The sequence below is a fragment of the Parasteatoda tepidariorum genome, chromosome X2 (genome assembly GCF_043381705.1).
Source record: "Parasteatoda tepidariorum isolate YZ-2023 chromosome X2, CAS_Ptep_4.0, whole genome shotgun sequence".
Taxonomy (NCBI): domain Eukaryota; kingdom Metazoa; phylum Arthropoda; class Arachnida; order Araneae; family Theridiidae; genus Parasteatoda; species Parasteatoda tepidariorum.
Genome location: NC_092215.1, coordinates 2,753,726 through 2,779,610, shown reverse-complemented (window position 1 = coordinate 2,779,610; position 25,885 = coordinate 2,753,726). Strand labels below are relative to the sequence as shown.

The 25,885-nt window shown below is 25.9% G+C and overlaps 2 long non-coding RNA genes across 5 annotated transcripts in view; both read right to left on the bottom strand.

Moving 5' to 3' along the window:
- LOC139427156 (uncharacterized) overlaps positions 1-20,121 on the bottom strand; it is a 32,574-nt gene extending 12,453 nt beyond the window's left edge. Inside the window, exon 1 of the long non-coding RNA XR_011638318.1 lies at positions 19,824-20,121. This is a non-coding gene — a long non-coding RNA (uncharacterized lncRNA). The remainder of the gene's footprint in view (positions 1-19,823) is intronic.
- A 665-nt stretch (positions 20,122-20,786) lies between these two features.
- The window catches only part of LOC107447501 (uncharacterized), an 82,443-nt gene continuing 77,344 nt past the window's right edge, over positions 20,787-25,885 (bottom strand). For all 4 annotated transcript variants that reach the window (XR_011638315.1, XR_001584534.3, XR_006224769.2 and 1 more), the window contains one exon: positions 20,787-20,936. This is a non-coding gene — a long non-coding RNA (uncharacterized lncRNA). The remainder of the gene's footprint in view (positions 20,937-25,885) is intronic.

Here is a 25,885-nt window from a genome sequence, read left to right as displayed (position 1 = left end):
AGAAATGGATTTAGTAAGATGGTACTTGGTTGAGTACTATACAATAAGGAGGCAGACAATTAAATTTGCAGGTTTATTTTTGGCTAAATTGCAAGGTTTATTTGCAGGTTAAATTTGCAAGGTTTTTTATTTCTTCTCATCAGTCTGAACTTACTCCATTGCATTAAATTTTTTCAATTTAAAAGAAATATGCATAGAATATTATTATTTCTTTTATGTAATAAGTTGCCTTTCATGTGAGAGCATTAACGTTTTTTTTAAACAACTAAAGTAATAGGCGTTAACTTTCATTATTTTTTAGCCATTTTTATCAAATAATAATTTCAGTTCGTATTAATTATTATTACTTTTTTAATTTAAAATAATCCTTATCTAAAACAAATGTTTGTGAAATTTATACGTTATGTTTGTTTATAATCGAAGCAGATGATTCGATATAATTATGATTGAATCTAAAATAGATGGATTAATTTTTATGGTAATTCTAGTAACTAATTTCTCAATAATTCTGAATATTAAACCTTTGAAGTTTAAAAGACTTGTCATGATAGAATTTTAGCAGAAAATCCTTCGCCCTGTTATTTAATTTTAAATACTTATAATTCTTTATCTCCCTGTTATTTCACATAATCCTTTATCTTCCTGTCATTTCATTAACAATACTTATAATCCTTTATCTCTCTGTTATTTCCTTACAAATTATTTTTTTTTTTTAGATTTATTATATTAATTATAAATTCAAAGTTAAGAAATAGGAAACATTTCAATATGAAAAATTTTGTTTAATATGATTTAGCGTCTTAAACTGTTTTAAATATTTTAAGTTTAAAGTTTTGTTAAATTTTTTAATCCAATTAAATTTATTCGTCGATTTTTATTCATTAGCATTCCTCACTAAGAAAAAAAGTACGGTCAAAAGTAGCAGAATATGGCAAAATTTACAGTTCTATGGGAACATATCAGTAATTTTTAACGAAGGTCTTTGATAATGACCATAAATTATGGTTTCATAATATGTGATGAAATTTGGTAAATGTGGTAGAATTTGGTAGTTTACCATGATACCTTATAGTATAACATAAAAACTATTTATTCGATTAAATTACCGTCTGTTTAGATTTTATTACCATAATGATACATTTTTATGCCAGAAATGTCCTACAATTCGGTAATTTCACCAGATTTTTTTTTCCGTGATTTATAGAATTCCTCTCACCAGTGATTTAAAGCTGTGTAAATAATATTGTCTCATATATATCCTAGTCAACTTAATAAATTAAATAATTTAATAGAAGGAAAGAACATGCACACTTTGTAGCATGTGGTGAAATAAATTCATCGAAAATGATATAATTAATAAAATATGCATTCCTAATGATTCATATCCTTAATTAACTCTTATTAGGTGGTCTTAATTTTTAATTTAAGTTCCTTATTTTCCTTAAATCTTCACTTAAGTNAAAAAAAAGAAACAAAAAACAATCAGAAAAAAAGGACAAAAATTCTAAATATATATATCTATATATATATATATTTATTTACTTCGTTTATTTTTTTTTTTTACTGCTTTGTGTAATTCGCAAAAAACATGCTCTAATCAATTTTGAAAGACTTTTAATAGCAATTTATTTCATTTAAATTTAAATTTTCAGTTATACACTGAAAACTAAGTATTGAACCTTAAGAATAGATGATAAATTATTTTAAAAAATAACGTTTTAAGACTTGTTTTTCGAAAAAATATAAAATAAATAAACAAACATCCAGCTTTCCAGACAACTAAATTGAATACGAACATTGTAAAAAATTACCATCTCTAGTCTGTAATTGATGGAAGCTATTTGAAAGAACACGATTTCGTCAATTTACATTAATGCTACTCTGTCACCTTTGACGTTAAAACATTTCTTTTAAACGGAAACAAAATTACTTATCTTAATTTAAAGCTTGGCATTATGTAACAGTTTCTTCGGAATGTTTCTAATTTAATTTAAAATGTAGACTAAAAAAAATCTAGTGTCATAAATGTCTTGCCCGCAATTACAAAACGGTAACCCCAGAAACAAAGTAATACCACTAACGATTTTCTGCAAATCCCTAAATGTTAGTCTGAATCTTGTGTCTCAACGTTAAAGTAGGAAATTTGCGACAGTTCCCGAAATGGCACCATTTTGCTAAAAGAGAATTAAAGGGAATGTACACTGCTTCAAGACCGTAAAGCCCGATTCGCAAGGGATTCATTTCGCTTTTGGTCGCAAGCTGATGTAATTCCTTTAATGGTAGTCTAACAACCGTCGAAGAAGTTTCGATCCAAACAACCTTATGGGAAGAACCTATAGAGGTAGCTTTAATATTCCCGTTATTTATTTACAATGGATGATTTTGTGTTTCTTTTTATTAATTTATCTAATTATTTAAGATATTATTTTAAAAAATATATAAAATTTTCAAACCAAATGCGTGAGGGATGTAAAATATTCACAATTTATAACTGTGATGGAAGATTTCAAGAAGTAATTTGATTCTATCAAAAAACAGTATTGTTGGTGTAAATGTACATAGCCGTATTTCCTAACACGTGACTATAAAATTAAATTTTATACATTTTAAAACCTGATTTATATACAGTATTCGCTAGATACCGAACTAAAAAAAAATTCTGGCAAAAATTATAGTTCTGTATGGTAATAACATTTCTGGTAAAATAAATAAATAACCAAAATATACGGCATTTCAACCATTCATTTAGTATTTTTTTAATTTTGAGTTCATTTGGTGAATGATTTACCGAAAAACCTCGTTCTTCAAATTATAGCACAAAATTATAAAGTAAATTTGACCGATTAAATGGCTTTTATGCTATCCTCTCAAGTATCATGATATAATTACTAAATTTTATCACATTTACCAATTTTTTTCACAAATTATAAAACTATATTTTATTGTTAATTTTACCAAAATTATAATCATAGCACTTTGGTAAAAACTACCTAACTTTTTGCATTCCAACAGAGTCAGAAATACAGTAAATATTCTAGTTGTTTTGACCACACTTCCTCTTGGTGCGAACTTAATTATTTTTATAAACTGTTTTTAAAATCAAGTTCAATACTAATATTATGTGGATGATTACTGTGGGGGAGGGGTATACAGAGTGCTCCGTAAATAACACTTTTAACGTGTATTTTTAAATTTTTTACGAAAAATGTAAACAAAAGAATATACACATTGCGAACTGCAGTTTAGTTTTTAAACGATGAAAACGCTCTCTAAATCTGGCAGTCAAATGTAATGAATATCAAAACACAAGTTTATATGAAATTGTTCTTATAATCGTCATTCAATTTCTCTATTTCCTCCCAAACTAAACCTGTCTTCATTATATCCACCTTCCTGTACTGCGATTTGACAAATTTTGATGGTGTTTTTTTATTTTCGTCACTTAAACATTAACTAGAAACCCACAAAGTCCAATTTTTTTTATAAGGTTTCTAAAATGACTATTGAGATAGGTCTTTATGAATCACCCTGTATAGTTAGCCAATCAATTTTGCCACATACTTTTATAATCCTTCGAAAGTTAATAAATAATCACCTACTTTTGTTATATGATTACGTAGGTTACTAGAATTCAATGTTATGCGTGCGGATAGTAAGTTATCAAGGAAAGAATACAAAGAGGTAGTTTTATTATTATTCTTCAGTCATTTCTTACAATATTTTTTATCCGACACTTCTTTTTTTTATTTATTTATTTATCTAATTACTTCGATTCTAGATATTACTTTTAAAAAAAATATGTATATATGTGTTTCAAAATTTTTTTGAGTGATGTCAAATATTTTCCGCCCCTAACTGATATGAAAGCGTGCAAGTAATTTGATTTTTTTTTGAGCAAGTTTCTTAAGTGGATGGAAGCTATCGCTTCCCATTGGTCACTGAAAACCTCTTGGGGGAGGAGAAAGCCATAGTCTTAGTTTTCCTTGATTTTGTCTTTCTTGATCAGCAGTTTTACAATCAATCTCCTGAAATTTATTAAATAATCACTCACTCACATAATGTTAGTGATTATATTTGTAGGTTATTCTGAATTCAATACTTTAAAAAGTTCTGGAAAATTATAATATATACCTACTTATAATATGTAAACAATAATGTACTTATTCAATTCATCCGCTTATATTATGTAAATAATTACTTGTATTTTGCTTGATCTCGAATGCAGATCAAGTTTTGGGGGGAAATATTCAAGGAATGAAAAAGTATACACGAAAATAACCAATTGATTCCGTTTTGAAACAACGTTTTTGTATAGTATAAATAATGATTTTAGTAAAATATATTACTGAACATATTAAAAACATATACTTATTAAACATATTTTTTTAAATTCAAACTGTATTACCAGCACACTTTTATAGAACTATATTATAAAAATCTTTATTGAACTTAATTTAGATACACAGGTGTTGGTGGTTGTCACAAATATGAATATTCTAAGCATTGATTGCAGAATATTTAACAGGCCTCGAATTGCTAAATCTATTAACGATAATCGTTATTCAAGCATTTGTTCCTACACTCAGGTATCCGCGCACCTGGAAAGTCATGAAAAATCATGGAAAGTCATGAATTACAGTATTGAACAAATTTTGTCATAAAATGTCATGATTTTAACTATCTTTTTAAAAAAAATTATGAAAAGTCATGGATTTAGGTCGCCGAAAAATCTAATTTTTAAAATGGAATTTACCTCCTCCCCCGAATTTCAAGGTGTTCCGAATATCTGAATTTGTAACAAAATCCCCTCTCACAGTCATATTTGATTAAAATATAAAATGTTTTTATCCGTGTTCTTTAAAAATTATAGTGTTCTTTCAAAAAATGAAAGAAAAAAACTTTTCTAGAGGGAATTATCTTTCAAACTTCTGATTGCAGAATTTTTTTTATTATTTTTTTATTTTATTTTATCAATTTTAAATTCTAGCTAAAGCAAGCCAAGCAAATTTTTTTATTCCGAAATGAGAACAGAAAAATCAGGAGTATTTCTTTCCTTTCCGATTAACAAGAAAAGTATCTGCAGAAAAAAAAGAAGAAAAAATATTTGCTTTTGGATTTTTTTCAGTTATTATATTGCTTCAACTTTTTCTTTACTCTGTTTTTTAATTTTAAAATCTATAAATATGAAGATGCAGAGTATAACAGTTTTGGTTATACCTATCATTTCAATGAATGTCATTATAATACTTTTTTATTGTTGTGCTTTTGTCGGAGAAAATAGTAACTTCGTTAAGTCACGAAAAATTCTTNATTTTTTATTTTTATTTTATCAATTTTAAATTCTAGCTAAAGCAAGCCAAGCAAATTTTTTTATTCCGAAATGAGAACAGAAAAATCAGGAGTATTTCTTTCCTATCCGATGAACAAGAAAAGTATCTGCAGAAAAAAAGAAGAAAAAGTTATTTGCTTTTGGATTTTTTTCAGTTATTATATTGCTTCAACTATTTCTTTACTCCGTTTTTCAATTTTAAAATCTATAACTATGAAGATGCAGAGTATAACAGTTTTGGTTATACCTATCATTTCAATGAATGTCATTATAATGCTTTTTTAAATTTATTGTTGTGCTTTTGTCGGAGAAAATAGTAACTTCGTTAAGTCACGAAAAATTCTTGGAATTAATCATGGAAAGTCTTGAATTTGAAAATCTAAAATAAAGCAGATAACCTGTAACACTGTTAAAATCTTCATTTTAAAATTATGGTTAAATAACCGGCAGCTGTCTGTTCATCCTATTAACCGTAAAAATTACGGTAAAGACCATTTTTTTCCTTTATGGTTTTGAAAACATTTACAAAAAGTACAGTTATAAAACCATGAATACAAAACTATATAGTTTTTTAACCATTTACAACTAGCATTTTTCATAAAAGTAAAAAGTCATAGGAGCTCGGCATTCCGTAAAGTACTAGGCACTAGAGAGTGCTGCAGGCTGGAAATTCTTCATGTGTTGAAGGGAATGGAGGAAATATTGTGGTGTCAACTCTAGGACTCGAACTCCAGTTCTGCCGGTCATGAGAATGACAGATAAGCCCGCACGGCTATGATATGTACTCTGTTGCAAAGAATTAAGTAGCTTCGTTAGATGGTTCTAGTTGGTGAGATAAGATTCTGGTTGTTTAACCGTATTAGGTGAAAGCAGTTAATAAGCAGTTTTTCCCAAACTTAACAGTTTGATTACCATTTTATTTATGGTTATTTGACTGTTTTGATTAAATATGGTAAATTAACCATTGACTAAATTGTTATTTAACCATTTCTTTCGAGAAATTTCTAACAGTGTGCTATTGAGGAATAAATAGAATCTTCAGATTCCATCAAACATATTAAATGGTTTAATGATATAATTCACCGAGGAATGCCTAGACTTCGTTATTTTTGTTAAATTTTGATAACAGTATATCAACTCCTACAATTTTAATAAATTTTCTCGAAGATCCTGAAATATTTTAAGTCGTGTATATAAATATATATATATATATCATGGGACATTAGAGCTGGTTTTTTTTCCTCTCTCAGTTGTTCTGGGACAAAAACTGGTTTGTCTTTATAAATTTTTTGTCTCATTAATCTTATTATATGGCCAAAAATTATTTTTTTTTAAAAAACAAAAACTAGGTATAGATTATTACATTTATGATTTTAGCAACATTGTATCATTTTTCTCAATTGACTTGTGTGTGATACTGATAAGATAAGGAATTTATTGGCTTTCAAAGTGCAAGATTTTGGTCGATAAGCAATCTATAAGTAGGTTGTCACATAATTATGTTTATTTACAGTTTCTTAATACTAGAGCATTCCAAATTGTGAGATAAGTATCTTTCATATCACGTGATTGTTTCGATCTGAATGAATCGCTTATGTTGTTCATAAGCATTTTGGAAGATAGGAGATTTCTTGAAGAACAATCATTTTTGTTTCCTTTCTTCCCGTTCTAAACAGTAAATCAGTGGCTTCAAATAATTAACTGTTATTATAATTATTTACTCCGTAATAATAATTAATAATAATATAATGTTTGGCTTCTATTATGATTATCTTAAAAAATATTGTCATAATAAGTTATTAGAAAGTTACCTCTAGTAAAATATTTAATTATAGAATATTATTTTAATGATAAACATTTATTTAGCCTAAAATAAATTGAATTGTTTTTTTTCTTTTTTAAGTATAATTTTTTCTCTTTCCTATCTTTTAAACAAATTATGAATAAATAATAATTTATATTATTATTGAATTTAAAAGCTATGAAATTGGTAGGGACAAATTATTTATGAACAAAACATATTGGACATATTATTTAAACTTAATTAAGTCGCCGTGAAAGAATTAAAATGACTCTATTAATATATATTTGTCTATTTTTAGCAGTATGAGAGAAATGTGATTACTTTTTCATAAGCAAGTAGATGAGAAAAAGGACTTTAAATAAAATTAGAAAACCATTAAATATTTTAACTTTATTATTTACCACTTAATGAAGTCACTATAAATTAATTACCGCATTTTTTCTAAAAAAGTTAAAATAGATTAATGACTCCATAGAGGCTAATTTTTTCTTAATAATATGTGAAAAACATTCAAATATTTAATGTTTTTAATTATGCGCTTAAAATGACATTTATAAACTTGAATTTTAATTACTTGCGTGACAATATCGAAAGAAACTTTCGAAATCACATATAAAGACAATATCGAAAGAACATATAAAGAAACTTTCACAAAGTGCTCGAAACAGGAACAAGTCCCACATAATGTTGACAATATGACAGCCCTGATTTGTGTCATCCTATCAGTTACAAAGACATTTTATAACATCCCACCTTCTTGGGAGGAAACTTAAGCATAAGAACCAATCAAGTTCATAACTGTCTACTATTGGGGTAATTCTTATGAGGGAAAGGGAATTCATTCGTTATATTCTAAAGGGGCCATTCCATTGAAAGACGGCCCCATTTGCCGAGGCATAATTCATTTCAGAACTGACGCCATTATGTCTGGATCAAAACCTTTTTTTAGTATACAGGTTATGTCAGCCATGTTTGTTTACTATTCTATAGCGCCGTCTGGTGATGAATCTCAAAAACTCTAGAAAACAAAATTTTGTGATGAGCTAGAGTTATGTTGTTGACATTAATCAATTAAAGATTGTTTCTAATTAAGGATTATGTGCCTTGTGTTGATAAAGACTATTTGGTAAGGATTATGTGCACTCTTACTTTTCTGTAAGAATACTAAGAGTTCATTTTGACAAGTTTTTAAAAGTATTAATTTATTCTAATTTATAAACCATTTTTAAAAAATATACTTTTTAAGCTTACTTTTTAAGTACTCTGATCTGTCAATTGATGTTGAATAGTTAGATATCTGATTTGAAAATTAAAATTAATACAATCACATATTGATCGTATATAATTTAGCCCTAACTTGATGTAAAGAGGTATAATTTAATCTATATGGAATTGAAAATATCGATTACTTCTTAAACCGATAATATTTGTGCTTTTTTATTGAAATTGGATAATAAATATGCATATTTTTGATTGTACCGATATTTTTATTTCTCAGTGAGTAAAACATTTAACAAAATTTATTTATATAGTTGGGCAAAACTTTGAAGAAAGTAGGATTTTTATCAATCACTATTTCTTACTCTACAAAACATCATTATCTGTCTAAATCTAACTATTTATGGTAAATAAAAATTAATTAAAGTAACCTTTAAAAAATTGTTCAAAATCCGCAACATTTCTTTTGCCATCGTTTTTGAAATAAATATTGTTATATAATGAAAATAGCAAATACAGGCTTTAGTTATTATGAAAAGAATTAGTGCAAAGCTTTAAAAAATCTTTTTTTTCTTATTATTATTGTAACTATAAATTAATCCGCACAACTCATGCGTAGTTCTCTTTAATTTGAATCTCATTCATAACGTTAGAAGTAATGGAGCAATATTTTTTGCTTATTGTAATGAAAATGGCAGCTAAGAACGTTTTAAAATTTTTTTTGCAAAATTGTTCTTTGAATTAATCAGTGCTGATAAAATATTAAACAAGACAAATAAAAAGATTATAAACCCTCTTAATTATTATAAAATTTTAATTCTACAAACTGTTTGACCATATATTTAACTTTATTAAGAGTATATTACGCATTCAAACCAAAATTTGTAAGTTTTATTGTAATATGTGTTTTCATTTTTAAATTGAACTATTACTTTAATATGCATATTTTTATCTTTCTTATATGTGTAACTATTCTCAGACAAAACAGTGAATTTAGTACATTAGATTAGATAAATAATTTAAAACATATTGTCAATTTAAAAAAATATATAAAACTTATAATGGTTATTTTTGTATAATCTTCATAAATAGAACATTATTCAATGAATTAAGACATGTAATTTAAAACCTACCTTTTCAACATTATAAAGATATATTTTGCAAATACTTTGCGTTTTCAGAACTTAAACTTAGTATGGCACCTAACTTGTTACAAAACAAATAAAGTATAACCACTTAAATATAACAAATGTGTGTTTCATATGGCTTTATTAGGAATTCAATCCAGAAAATTTGACAGCTCACTGCATCACAAAGGAGCAGAAAATGTTGTACATAGCAATTTTGAAACACTGGCTAAATTAATTATCTAGGACAATTTGAAGTAAGAACACACTGTAAATAAATGTGACTCGAAATAACTCATTATAGCTTAACAAAGAGTTATTGCAGTTTTATTGTAAATAAGTAACTAATTTCAGTTTTAAATTATATGTATGTTTACAAATATTTATTTTAAATTTAACTATTTAGAGGTACATCGTAAAGTATATAACTACATGTTCCCTGTGAAACATAAATATTAATGCTAACTACAATATGTATTGCATTGTTTATCGAAACTACTATTTGACTAGAAAGTTGCAGCATATTTTTTTTTAAATTAATTGCAACAAAATATCAAGTTTTTCACTACTTTTTTAGTGTGAAAGAATGTGTGCCTTTAATTATTATCCCACAGTAAAATTATGCCTAATTTTGATTTTAGAATTGGGCGTTTTTTTCATAAACATAACGATTAGAAAATAGATATAGATTTTTGCCCTATTTTTTTAAGATAATATTTTTAAATGTGAGTTCGAAGCTCTGTAACTTTTGAAGAGAATTTTTTTCTTCTCCAGCTACAAAAAAGTTATTCACAGTATAACTATAGTAAAAAGAAAAAACATTCTGTGCAATTCCTTGAATATTTAATATTCTATTTCAACTTAGGAAGACAAAAATAGTTATTTCTGGAATGCTTTCGTCCTTAACTTTTTTTTCTTAAATATTACAATTAGATTATTCATCTAATAATTTCTTTTCACATGTGTGTTAGAAGCTCTGTAACGTATAAAAGAAATTTTGTTTTTCCAGTTATAAAAAAGTTATTCACAGTATAACTATAGCAAAAACAAACTATTATCATGCAGTTCTTTCATGAATTTTCGTGTTTTTATTTTTATTTTAACTAAGGAAAATAAAAATAATCATTTCTGAAATATTTTCATTTCGAGCGTATTTTTTCATAAATATTACAATTAGAAAAATAAGTGTATTAATTTGTGCACTGTTTTTTTTTAAAATATAAAGTTTTTAACATAATGTTTTTGAACATATGTTTAAAGTTCTGTAAAGTTTGAAGAAAAAAATTCAGTTATAAAAAAGAATTTATTGGTACATTATAACAGAAACAAGGTATAGTAACGCATTTCTTTGACGATACAGCCGTCTTAAGATTTCTTTTTCTTTTCATTTATTTCTATTTTCTTCTCTTTCTTTTTCTTTTCAAGAATAAGCGAAGAAAATAAGATTAAAGAGAACGAATGATTGTTAAGAAAAGCTTAAGTGGCTTCTTCGTGATTCTGGGTATGTTTCTTTCTTTACTTCAAAGAAAGCATTCTTGATGGGGGTGTAGAACCCCCAGGGAATACGGATAGATCACCGATTTCTTCCGACTTTTTTTTTGGAATTTCGGCGCTGTTTCAGCCCTTGATAACTTACCTTTCGCTACTTCGATTTTTCCTTGAAAGGAAATTATTAACCAGCACTTTAAGGGCATTGGCTATTTCACCAAACTGTTAATGGCAAAGGAATATAATCTTAAAGAATGGTTTTTACTCCAGGGAAATGGTATTGGATGAGGGTGATTTAAACTGATAACGGAACACTTATCGATAAACATTCAGTGTAACGATATCCTTTTGTTGAATATTTCAACTTAGATTTATTTGGGTGCATTTTTACTGATTCTAACGTTTTTCACGGTGTTTTGTTACGAGAGGTTTCTGATTTTTTTCTCCCTCTTTTATAGAATGCTATGAAATTTGCGCGTTCAAAAGCATCGTCACTTAAACCAGCAATTATTAAATTGGAGCAAAGAAATAAATATATAAACTACTTCTATTCTGTACTTGTGGTGCAAATATATTTTCAAGCGTATCTTAATTTAATTATTTAATAAGTTATCGTGACTGTTTTTCGCGGTGATTTGTTACGAGGGTTTATTCTTTTATTTCAATGCTTTGTAATTTTCTCGCTCAAAAAGATCGTTACTTAAAACAACGTTCATTAAAATGGATCAATGGAATAAATATATCAATTACTATTACTCTGTACATGTGGTGCTAAATGATTATTGATTATTTATTAACTTATCATGAAATTATCTCGTTCAAAGCGTCAACACTTAAATTAGTAATTATTAAATTTGAATAATGAAATAAGTATGGAAATCGACAAAGTATAATTAGGTACACGATAAAAAAAATGTTTTTTAGTTTTTTAAATGCGTCTAAATGGGATTCCTAACTAAGATATTGTGAAATTATTTCGTGTAGTAATTATTAAATTTGAGAAATGGAATAAATATGAAAATCGTAGAAGTATAATTAGGTACACGATAAAAAAATATTTTTCACTTCTTTAAATGCGTATTAATGTGAGTCCTTATTAAGCTATTCTGAAATTTTGTTCTATCATGTCAAAATTTTTAGCAATATTGAATATCAGAAAGGAAATAAACTATGAAATTGACTAACTTCAATTCTTTATATAGTACAAAATATATAATTTATTTTTAATATTATAGTAATATATATTTTATTTTATCACTTGAATATCACGATTGAAATTCTTTTAATTACATTAAAATCGGCAATGTGCACGTTGTACAACTATAAATATTTTAATGTTAGGTGAACGATAACATGGTTGAATTTCCGACGTCAGTTAAGTATTTAAATATTGTACAACTACGTTGTTTTAGATATTGTTTAATAAATAGTACATGATAGATTTTAGGAATTTGAACTGCTATTTTCATTGAAAAAAATTTCTTTCCATGAGAAAATATAAGCATTTGTTAATTTTATTTAGTGTCGTAATGTTTAGTAATTTCGCTCTAAATAATATTTCTAAAATATGTCAATTTATAACGCTTAATCGTTGAGGCAATATTTGATTATGTGAATTCTATTTGGAACATGAGAAATGTAACGGGTTTATATTTATTATCAGTAGAATGAATAATCTTTTTTACGACATTTTTTTAACGTGTAATCGTTATGGCGATATTTCATTATGAATAATATTAGGAATCTAAGAAATGTGTTTGTCATATTTGTTATCAGTAGAATGAGTAATCCTTTGTTAAGCAAATGTAAATTAATATTGCATACTTTTTTCTTGTGAATGTGCATACAAAGTTTTCAAGAACATATTTAGTTTTCTATCTTTGAGTCAAATAACAATTACAGAACAATTAAACAAAGTAATGTTTTAACATTACTAAGTTTTTTCTAAACGAAACTTAATTTTGAAAATTAATTTAAAATACTTAACTTAAAAATAAAAAGCTTTTTCACATTGAATAAATTGAATAAAATACACTAAACACCGCAAAAAAAAAGTAGGCATTTATTTAAATACATCAACAAGTAAACATGTTTCTGCCCCTAACTAAATAAAATTCTATAAAAATAAAAACATAATAATTATAATAGTGGCAATAAAAACATAGTGGGGACATGCAGATTATATGGAATATTCCGAATTCAAGTTTCTATTTATTAAATGTGATTTCAGACAATGATTTGTAAATAACTTGTAATTGAAGAATTTAAATTTATATGAATTTCTTCTGGCTTTCTTTTGTGAAAGTTGCAATAAAGCTTTTATTTTCTGAAGCTACCATCTTTCACATTATTATATAAAATGATAAATTTATTATTGACAAAACAAATTCAGCATGTATCAAAATACATCCACAAATAAATATATTTGTTTCTATTCCCCAAACTTGAAATACGATAAATAATGATAATAGTTACAATAAAAACACGAAGAGAAAATATATATAATATGGAATTTCAAATTGAAATAATTATTTTTTAAAAGTAATTTCAAACAATGATTTGGGAATAGCCTATAGTAATAGAAGTTTGAATTTGTTTAAGTTTTCTTAAGCGTTGTTTTGTGAAAATTGTTATGAAGCTTTTTTTTTTATAAAATTACAGTTCCATCTCATACTTTGTCATATAAAATGATAAATTATTTATAAGTGCTTTAACGGTTGGATAAAATAATTTATATATTTTTTTAACCAAATAGCGCTCAATTTGTTTCTGAATGATTTGGATTCAAGTTCATATAATAGATTTACGATTAATAATTCCAAAGTCTAAAATAAAATGAAAAAACAAAAAGCATAAAAAAATGAATGCTTAAATTAATTGTCAAATATTTTTGGACTAAGTCTTTCAATTTGATGTCGTAGTGCCTGTAAATTTTTTACAAAAAAATGAACGCCATTTGCTGACCCGACTTTGCAAACATAACTTATTTTTAAAAAAGTTCTTTATTAAATTTTTTTAAACCAGCCTGTTTGTTAGCTGAAAAAGATATGTATAATTCAAAAAATACTTCGCATTGCAAACTTAAAATATTAATTGTAAACTCAATATATTAATACCTCAGAAATTTTACAATTTAATGTGTGGAATATTGTAAGTTTGAAATCAGTAAAATGATATTACTTTTTAAACTTATTTTTAACGAGAGTTATTTATGTATGCGCGTAGAAATACTAATTTTAAAAACAAAAAAAAATCACCCTTAAGCAATTATTTCTGAATTTTCGTAATTAGGAAATCCTAATTAATAAATACTTAAAATGTAGCTACCTTGAATCATACTATTGTACAAATTTGTCGCTAACTTGAATCTTGCTAAATTGAAGCTTGTCGTTCTAATTAAACTAAATTATCCTGCAATCAAGTTTAAGGTTGTTATAATAGCATGATAATACGGTTTAGTTTAGAACTGTATTAAGGTTATAACAAATTTAAACAATATTAAGGTCCACGTGATCCAAAAAGTGTATAAGAATAAGCTTTTAGTAGAATAAAAGAGTGAAGTGCAGTTATCACATAAAATTTAGAAAATATACCTTAGCGATGTGAGTTAGTGTAAATATTGTAAAAAGATACATCTATATGCCATACAAATATTTCAAATTTCAAAATAATTCATGAAAGTACGATAGAAAGGAATCGTAAAAATCTAAGAATATTCAGAATATAAAGGAATCGCTGAGCAATATTGAATTATTCTCTCCTTTTTGAAAAAATAGAAAGACAATATAAAAATCATATATACAAAACAAAAAGAGTTTACCTTCGTAAATTTAACTTCCATTTAAGTAAGAAGAAAACGAAAATAGTATCAAACAATTCAAAATAAATCCAGCGTTCTTAGCCATAAAAATACGCATCTATGGCAGTAAAAGCGCGTCCAAAGTTCAAGCAAGTAAAACGCTCTAAACAACGTTTAAAAAGTGTTAGTACAACTCTCACTCACAGAACCTCCAAACGACAATAGTTTCATAGGAATACCCGGAAATATACCATCTGGGTTATTTTATTTTAAATAAAAACCCCACCGGAACATTTTTTTCATTTTCATATGCGTATTTTGTATCGCCAAAAAAGACCCATTATTATAACAACCTCTGTTTTCTTATTTATGCTTACCAAACGGACACAAAAAGAAGAATACGCGTTTGGGATCGATAATTTACATCTTTTCTTTCTGGTGCGATACGCTTTTCTGACACTACAATGAAATAAATAAATAAAAGCTACTCCTTTTATATTGCGATTTTTTAACCTCTTGAATGATTTTTTTCTCTCTTTTTTCGGCAGAAAAATTGTGTGGTAACTTAGTTTAGATCATCCTCTTGTGTTTGTGAAAGGTAGTATCTCTTTTTTTTTTAAAGAATCAATAAAACTCCGAGGTAGAAAAAAGGCGTGCAAACTTTCTAAAGGTTGGCCTGTACTAATATAAACATCTGCTTGATAACATAAGAGAGTCGGAAATACAATGTTTGTACACTTTCTTTATAATATCCCACTTTTCGATTATTGTTATTTATTTAAACTTTATGGTTCATTTCAGACTGCAATTAAGCCTCATTCGTCAAGATAAAAAATAGTTCGTAAATATATATGAAGGTTGTTTTGTTTTCAGATATATGTTTTTATAATACATAAACTTGCTCTAAACTTGCTGAAACATAAACGACATAATTTGCTCTGCATAGAAAATTCATAATTCGAAAATATACAAAATAATTTTTTTTACAATTCGAATAACAATTGATACTTTTTCATCCAAAAATTTTAAAAATAATAAATATATTTGAATATATTTTATAATTAGGTTGCCAATCGTAGTGAATTGCAAAACAAAGCTTTTAGCATTAACATTTAATATGTATCTTGATCATAACCATATTGTTGTGTATTGATTTATATTATTTTATAATTTAGATTTTCTTGATGGAATATCATCATAAAAACAAGTTGCAAATAATGCTTTGTTCATTGAAGCGTAAATGTTGTTTAGCAATTATAATTAATGTAGTTTAATATATTCTTATTTTACAGTAAAAATAGCGGATGAAAAATTGCAATCAAACTTCGTTATTTTAATTATTTCAGGAAGTATTTGTAAAGTGAAATACGCTGTAGTACACTCTAACAATTAAAAGTTACAATAAAAACCATACACACACCATGTCACATAAAATATGCTTTTTTTCTTTTTTTTGCGTGTGTTTAATTTACTCATTGTTTTCCTTCTTTATTTATTTTTGTGTGTGCGTGTGCTTTTCAAAGCTTAGTTTTCAAATAAAACAAAAAAAGCATGAATGTGCACAGAATTTTGTTTCTAATCATGCCTTATAAAAGAAAATATTTTGTTCAAAAATTTTATCAATAAAATGTATCAGCATTCATTAATTGTTTTTTTTAAAATTAATTTTTCAGTTTTTGTAACAGTTTTAAATCTATATTTGATATCTGAGGAAAATCATTCAAGAAGCTTTTAAATATCTTGTTCTTATGAATCACGTTAGGAATAAATTTTTAAGACTATAATTATAAATTAATGCTAAAAAATTATATCCCCCAATTAAAACAATATTTATACATATTTATATATTTATTAATATATTTATATATATAGGCTTGTTTCTTTATTAAAAAAATTTAATAAAAATCACTTTACCATTTTTGTAATTAAATGTTAGGAAAAATGTCATTAGAGATATAAATTAATTGATAAAATAATAAATGATAAAATGGATTAATAGACAAAATAAAAAAAAATTGCACCATATCATTTAAAAATTATTCATTTTCTTTACATTATAATACATTTTTTCGTCTTTTCTTTTTTTTTTTTTGCTTCGAAAAACAAGCAGAAATTTAAAAAATAAATAATGAAGCAAACTAAAAAATAATAATCTAAGCAAAATATCCTTCATACTTTAGCAAAATGGTTTTATGAATCGAATTTATATTGCGACATCTTACAATACCATCGAGCAGAAATATTTTTGTCAAACCGTAATTTTTTTAAAAAAGATAATTAATGCAACCAAAATTTAAAACGAGCATTGTTGAAATTAAACAGACAATAAGAACAAAATAAAAGCTAAAAATAAAAAATAACTTTTGCACTAATCATATTTCAAACGTGTGATACTTTTAATAAATCGTGCCTAACCTTACAGTTAGAGTATAATTAATGTGCTTTTATTTAAGATAGGTATATTTCACTAGATAGGTCACTAAGTCTTTGTCAAACTGTTCATCAAATTACGTGCCATTCTTACACCAGTAAATTGTTGAGAGAAAAAAACCGTAGGTGTCATTCTAACATAGAAAACGATTGCATGAATTAAATAGGTTGTTAATGTCTGTTTTAGTATATGACACGCTTTTCTGCTATTTATCGAGTTTTTCACGGAAAGAAAGATAAATTGTGTGCCAAGAATTGTTTTTGTCCCGCTGTTATTGTGATTTATTAGCCATTTTCTTGTATTGTAGAATAGAATCGGACTCTTATATAATTTAAATCAATCCTACGTGTTTTCGCAACAATTATTTTTGTTTTGCTCTTCATTTTCTGTTAAACTAATAACTTAACTATTTCTAAAGAAATTTACCTAAATGGAATTAAATGAAAACTAATAAAATTTTTCATTTGCTAGTTTTCATTTGCTATTATTAAATTTTAAATAGAGCATTTTACTTTAACTACAAATGATTTCAAAATTGTAGCTTGTTCTAGCATAGTATTATTATTAGTTAAGAATAAAATCTATTCAGAAATTTAAATCAATCTAAGGAGCTTTGAAAGCAATTATTTTTGCGTTGCTCTTCATTTCCTCATAAATTAACAAAGCTAAGGCAATTTAACAGAAATTAATTTTCTTGAGAAAAGGTAAATAATCGTAATAACTTTTCCGCTGTCAAACTTTTAGTATAATATTTTTTGAATTAACTAATGTTGTTTCTAAACTAAAACATAAGCTTTAATCTTTCTTGAAACATTTTACTCAATTTTATAATCACAAATTTTTTTACTTTTTTATTTTAAATAATTTATTGCATTCAAATTTATTTATTTTTTTTTTAAATTTTTAAGCTGAAACTTTACTTTATTTATAGTTTTTTTTTTAACTAAGAGAAAGAAGGACAGAAAATTAAAATTTTGTTTTGGCCTTAAATACAAACATTTTTAAAAGTAAGTCAGAGACTAGAATAGAAAAGTAAGTAAATATTTATTTTAGAAATTCATGTTTTGCAAAAAGCATTTTTCTATGATTGAGGGGACATAACGAAATAAAAAAGCAAACATTTATTTATAGTCGCGCTACCATCATTAAAAAAATGAATTTAAAGAGTGCTAAAAATTAATCCCAAGCGGAATTTTAAGCACGGATAGTATTTTTATATGCAAGACAAATTAGTCTTTTTTTTTCCTGATTTCTTTTGAATACTGATAAAAAGTTCTCCAGTTATTGATCATCTGCCTTCAATATTCAAAAATCTAGCGTGATAAAGCTAATAAAATAGCGAATTTTCAGTTACAAAAATATCACTTTTGATCACAAAAAATATAAATATATTTACTCTTTTTTTAATTATTTTCACTTAATATATATATATATAACCCTTTCATTTAGATTATTTTATTATTCATTAATTATTCAAATGACTTACTGGATAAACAGAAAAGTTATATGCGAGGATATAGCAAGTAGCATGATTTTTAAATCTATTTAATGGCAATATATGTATTTCTCTGGAAAAATAACCTATTTTAAATTCATTTTATAAAATGTTTGTATATCACAGAAATTTTAGAAACCAGAAAAAATATTTATACCAAATACATTACTCGAACCAAAAAAGCCACATAACTCTGCAAAAATTCAGAATTTTGATATTGCAAAGATTTAAGCAAATTTAAAACAATTTTTAGGCAATTTTAATAATAATCATAATTTAGTTTTCGTGTAAACACTATCTTGTGAAATGTTTAATTTGATAGCAAGTTTTATTTTAATTATTGCGTAAGAAGTAAATATGTTTTATAAAGACTAATAACATCATGAACTAGATAATTACATCATAAAACATCATGTAAAGATAATTACTTACTAAAAAGAAAACAAGAATTAAATCAATGTATGTTTTAAATGTCGCCCAATACTCAGACAGAAAAAAATATATATAATGAGTAACATTCACATTAAAAGGATCAAATGAGTAAAAGTGATTTTTAAGAGTTATTAATAATAACTATAAATCAAATTTCAGGTAAAAATAAGTGTGTGTATCAAACTTAGTTCTAATTTATTGCTGCACTGATTTTATTTAATTGTATATGTACTTCAATTAAATTTATTTTATTTGCATTTGTTGCAGTAAAAAATAAAAATACTTCACAAAATAAATACATTAATACGCTATGAAACATCGTGATCTAAATGAACATAGTGTTCAACTTGTAACGTAATTGTACTTGTAACAAACAATGAATAATTGTTTGTTACATATTGAGAAATAATGTGTTTATAATCACCTTTTTGAATAATAAGTAGCTTTAGAAGATAAAAATAATAATTATAAATCAGAAAAAAATTTGGTATAAACATGCATCAAAATAAGAGTATATAGGTTTATTTTTGGTTTATTTTAATGCACCAAATTATTTTATTTTCTTTAAATAATGTGTACAACATATGTAAACTTATCTTATTAAATTGATTTGAGTTTCTTATTTGCAATCAAATAATAATAGTAAAAAACGATAAAAAAAACATTGCTGTAACTACGTAATTCAAAAATATTAACGTACCTGATCTAAAGCTTATCCTTAAAATTTATCCAATGAATTTCACAAAATCTTAAATATAAGTAATTTTTTAAAAAATTTAAATAAACATAGAGAAATAAAACTTTCTAATCCTTGCACATACAAATCCTTCTTAACTAGGACCACTGCTGAGAAATTGTCATCGCAGCCATTTTAGCTCGTTAACGATGTCAAATATCTAATAGGTGCAATAAAGACATAAAATTGCTATACTGACAGCCGATAAGGAGGTGGCGTTAGAGCCCCCTGGGGCAAATCAAAGGGACCGGGCCCTACGCTTATCTTGACTTTTACTTTGAATTTCAATGTGTAGGGGAATGCGCCCCCTTCCATACATGTAAAATTGCTCATAAGGCCCAACTTTCTGATAGGTTGTTTTTAGTCAAGATTGACAGACGTTATTGAAAGTTTTTGCAAGCTCCAGGCAGATGGTGGGGAAAAAAAGCTATTTACCCTGAAGGTGCTAAGTTTTGGTTATCAAAAGAATCTGACGTTGTTGGTTCCGAGAACCGGAAATTTTTTTCATGGAATTGATGATTTACTCATTTCATCTATTGTTGTGAATAACTTTTTGGATTAGATAACTTACTTGTGAGTACGAGATCGCTTCACATCTGCCTCAATTTTAGACTCATTCTTTTACATTCTAGAATTTTTCCATTTCAGTTTATTAATTTTGTTAATAATTTGATAAATAACAAATAATATTTCATCTTACAATGCAATATATTATTAACATATTAATCGGCCATTTTTCTGTTCTAAGAATCTTAACCAGTTTTTAATAACTCAAAAATATATTCAAAAAATTGAAAAGAAAGTATGAAAGTTAAACATTGATACATGTTGCTTGAATTTGTGAAAATCATAAGTTTTAACGAAGAATCAAACTAAATGTCTGAAGTGGCAAAATTACAACATAAAAATTAAGAAATGTTTAGGAAATGTTAAGAAATGTTTGTTTATTGTGTGCGCAATATACTTACAATATATATTGTTTACAAATTTATAACTAGATTATTATACAAATACTTTTATGACATCACACTGTTTTTAAAAACTGTTGACAGATCATTGCGTCTTCTTAACAGATACCTGAAAAAGAAATATTGATGTACTCATCAGTGAAAATAAAACAGTCAAATATTCCATATATTAATATTAATATTAGTCAGAAAATTTCATATGAAAAACCTTATCTTAGTGAAAAATTTCACAAATGCCTATTGTTTCTGATAACATCAAAAATTAGATAGTAATACATAAAATCATGAGTAACTATGATAAAACAAATGAATATTTTTTTCAATCATAAAACAAATCAGATACAAATTTAAATAGTTAAATGCTACTCAACAGTTATCAACAACAACTCAACAGAAAAGTTATTTCATCCTAACGTCGTAATACAATTATTTTTTTTTAGCATTTTTGCTATTTAATTTAATATAACTCATTAAATTTTTTTATTGCAAAATTATTTTTATACAATATATTAATTATTTTTATACAAAATATTGTTTTGATATGTGACAAAATATCATTATGATGTTCAGACAGAAAAAAAATTACTCTAAATAAAAGGCCACGTGCACTCTGAAAATAACTATATTTAATTAAACAGTTTTTCGGCGGTAAGCAGAAAAAGACTACCGGAAAACGAAGCCCGGAAAAAAAAGCACTGAAAGAAAGTACTGAAATAAAAAGCACTCGGAAAAAAAGCATCTAGAACTGTAATAATAAATGATATTACAGATATGTAATTTTTTTTCCTTTTGTTTGTTTTGCTGATGTATGCCTGATTACCCTTGATCAAGCAAACAATCATCATTACAAAATGTTTTCAGCCACAATTCCAAAAAAAAAAGAAAAAAAAATCTCGCATTCTTGGAGGTAGTTTATAATATACTCATGTCAAAAATTATTAAAAGATTGGATTCACATAATTATTTTTTCGTCTAGTATAATGATGAATTAAACGAAATAATTCATCAACGAAATAGTTCATAAAAATAAATTTTCAAATATTATTATTTAAATTTCAGAGGACTGAAGCAAAACGTCTTGTATAATTTAAATTTATGAAATATAATTAGGAATATTATCATTTAAATTTCAGAGGACTGAAACTAGACGTATTGTATTATTTCACCCCTTTTCCGCAATTTTTTCCTATATAAAGATTTCATTTTATATTTGGATACATAAGATAACTATTATTTGAGTGCAGAATTATTGTAGCCGATTTTACCTTTAACTCAGAAAGAAAAAAAAAAAAACACTGGTGTTTCATGCTGTATTTCATAATCATAAATTATTAAATTGCTAAATATAATATTTTTCACTTGATTTGAACTAAGTTAACACAATATAATGAAAAAAAGCCTGGAAATATGTTTAATAAAAAGTCTGCTTCAAAGGGTTAATGTGCATATGTACGAAAAAAAATGCCTTTACCAAAAATTTTCAAAGCATTTGTAAATAAAATTTTTATTAAAAATATCAAAAAGGAATGAGATCCTTACAATCTGACATAGTTCTGACGGATTGTTCATATAAATATGTCAATTGAATTGTTAAGATAATTGAAGTAAAAATACTAACAGAAACTATTGGTCTCATAACGTAGAGGATAAATAGATATCATCCAAAAAATAGTACTAATATTCCTAATTTTTAATTCAATTCATTTCATTTATCGCACGTAATACTCGGGCAGAACATGTTATAGAGGTGCGTATTTATATTCAAGAAGCATAATTTACAAACAATCAACTCGCTTCTATGCATAAAACGGACCGCTAACTCCAGATCATAACTCAAGCTAGCACAAAACCGTTTCATCCATTAACTCTTATGCGGATAAATTTTGCTTGGAGTTGGATATTTTGGCGTATTTAAGTCATTCTTAGTTTGACCTTGTAGGTGGCAGTGGGACATAATTTAAGGCATGTTGTTTTAAAATAAACATCACTAATTTTTTTCAGTGTGAAATCCGGGGTTAAAAAACCCATATGCATTCAATTCCGCTTCTCTCTTTTTCAAGCTGTTTTTATATTAAAAAAATATAACGTCTTTCCCAGACAGTAAAAAAGCAAGAAATTCCACCGATTCATCTTTCCAAAGAATAGACAAAATATAATGCCAACGAAATTAAAGTAATAAATAAATAAGAATTTATTTGCAGAGTACAGAGCGTTGCTATCAATCTTGAAGAAGCTCAAGAATAATGGCCAATGGCTTTAAAGTGACATAGCTCATTCCTTTGGACAAGATAACGTCCCCTCTTCTTGCAGAATTGATGAAAAAAATAATTTCAACATGCATCAAAACACACCCAATAAAAAAGGGACAATGAGCAAAGGGCTCTTCCGATTTATGTCAGACCTGACAATTATCGTTTATGTATTTGTAAGACACTGTTAGTATGCGGCGAAAAAAGTTCTGTTAAAATTACCGTACTGTAGGATAATAACATTTGTGGTTAAAAAAAACTTAATTCCGGTTAGCAAAACCGAAATATACGGTATTTAATATATATGCTGAATTTAATTTATATGCTAATATGGCAACGATGTACCGGAAATTTTGATTATCAAAATTATCGTTCGTATTTTACTCACATTAAACAATTTTGTTACACCCATTTATTAAAAAAAAAAATCAATGCTAAAACGTAAGTTTAATCGAATAAATGTTTTTTATGCCATACTTTAAGGTGTGATAAAATCACCAAACCTTACCACATTTACCAAATGTTATCATATATTATAAAGTAAAAACATACTACTTTTCTTAATTGGTAGAAACAGAAACAAAATATTCACTTGATACGAACAAATATTTACTATCACTTTCTTTTTTCGAATAGAGTATTTTTCATATTGATTACTTTCGTGGATAGGTTTATTTGGTGCTTAGTAGCACCGTATTTTTGAGCTTCTTGAACATAAAACATAATTTTATGGTTCTATTTGAAAACATGGTTAAACAGCTTTTAAAGACAGTAAAAAATTTGAATCATATCAAAATAAAATTCGGCTCAAAATCACACCAATTTTCTAAGATTGTTTTACTTTCACTAGTCTAAAATTCAGTATAATATAAAAGAAAAAACTAAACAAAGAACTAAACGCTTGAGGGGGAACCAAACTGGGCAACTGTGACCCGTGATGACGACTCAGATGAAAGTTAAATTATAAAAATTGTTAATTCAAACGAAATTATACAGTCTTATACCAATGAAGTTCGAATTATATACTTTGAATTAAAATAAATGTGGGTAAATAAAAATCTATATCTATATTTAGAAATCAATCAGTTGTTGATGAAAAGTAAAATTTTTTAGAAACTTTAATTAAAAATATTGCATACTCATAAAATAGATTTTAAAAAAAACTGCAAAATTGAAATTTTGAAAATCTTCGATTAAAATAAATTGAAGTTTCTGCTTTTTTTTCTTTTTTTTTTCATTTGTTGAAAAGTACTTGAAATGTAAAAGACATTTATTAATTTTAGATTCTTTATTTCCAGCGATTCCCCTCCTTATTTTTTTTTTCTTTCAAATTTTCACTGGTGTGATCGACAGTATTTAAAGCGACATTCGTAATTAATAGAATTTAGGATGACGCAGATTGAACTGTTCAATTAAAAATAATTTGAGAATTTATACTATAAATTGGATCTTTAATTGCTGATATTTCATAAGTGTTGCTTAGGTGTCCTTTTTTTTTCAAAAAAAAACAAAAACTAATTATACACACACAGCATATTTACGTAATAAAATTATTTGAAATACTGAACCAACGTAATCAAAAGTTTATAATTTTTAATAAGTCATTTAATGGGCTGTTTAAAATCAATTAGTATGAATTTATTTCAATTAGAAATGATAAAAATAAAATCATAGTTTAAAGTTAAAAGTCTTTTTAAAGGATATGAAACGTAAAATATAATTTAAACAATTAAAATTCCCAAATACGTTGAAAATTTTGGTAAATGTTTCATATATTTCTTTTCCTTTTTCATTAAAATAGGTTTGCATTTATTTAAATATTTTTAAGCAATTTAATAAGTGCGATATTAATTTTGTGGTTGCAAAAGAGACATAAAAATAACAGTTTGTGAGTGTCAAGAATGTGATTTTATAAATAAAGAATTCAAATTTAATTTGAAATCAATGTGTTTATGAATTTGTTTGAAAAAAAATATCTTACCATTTTCATAATTTCATTCATTTATTATAATTAATTCATTATTGTTTAATTATTTGTTTATACATCATTGCCCATATTAGCTATTTGTTTCCAAATTTGACAATCAATAGCATGCCTTATTAATCTAAAACTATTGATATATAAATACTGCTGCGGAATTGCCTCAATTCTTATGACCTATTGAAATTTCGCAGCAAAATAGAAATATATCACGATATTATATTACAGATGGGTAATTTCATTCGTTTATTATAATTCATTCATTATTACTTAATTCTTTTCTTTATTTCATTCAAATTTCCCCTATTAGTTATTTGTTTCTAAATTTCACAATAGCATGTCTTATTAATATAAAACCATTCATATATAAAAACTGCTGCGGAATTACCTGAGTTATGACCTATTAAAATCTGGCAGCAAAATGGAAATATATCACAATATTTTATTACACCTGTGACCAACATTGTTCTTCCACTGTGTTAAACTATACTATTTAGACATTTTAAGAACCATGATAAACTGATTTTAAGGTTAAAATTAATATACTGCTTTTGAATTACTAATGCTAAAGGTTTTGTAGAAATATACTTTTTCAAAGGTTAATCAAACTTTTTTTATCGTTCACATACAGCATTCTGTTCAATTAAGTAAGAATGTTACCTATTCAACAGTTTTGTGTGTGGCATAAATGCGATGCGGGAATTTCATGGACATTAATTTTTTTTTATTAACTTCTAATATTTAAAGAAGCACGGAGAAAAATATTCGCCAATTTTCTGTTTTTTTTCTATACTGATACATGAGTAATAATTTGTTTCATCTGATTAT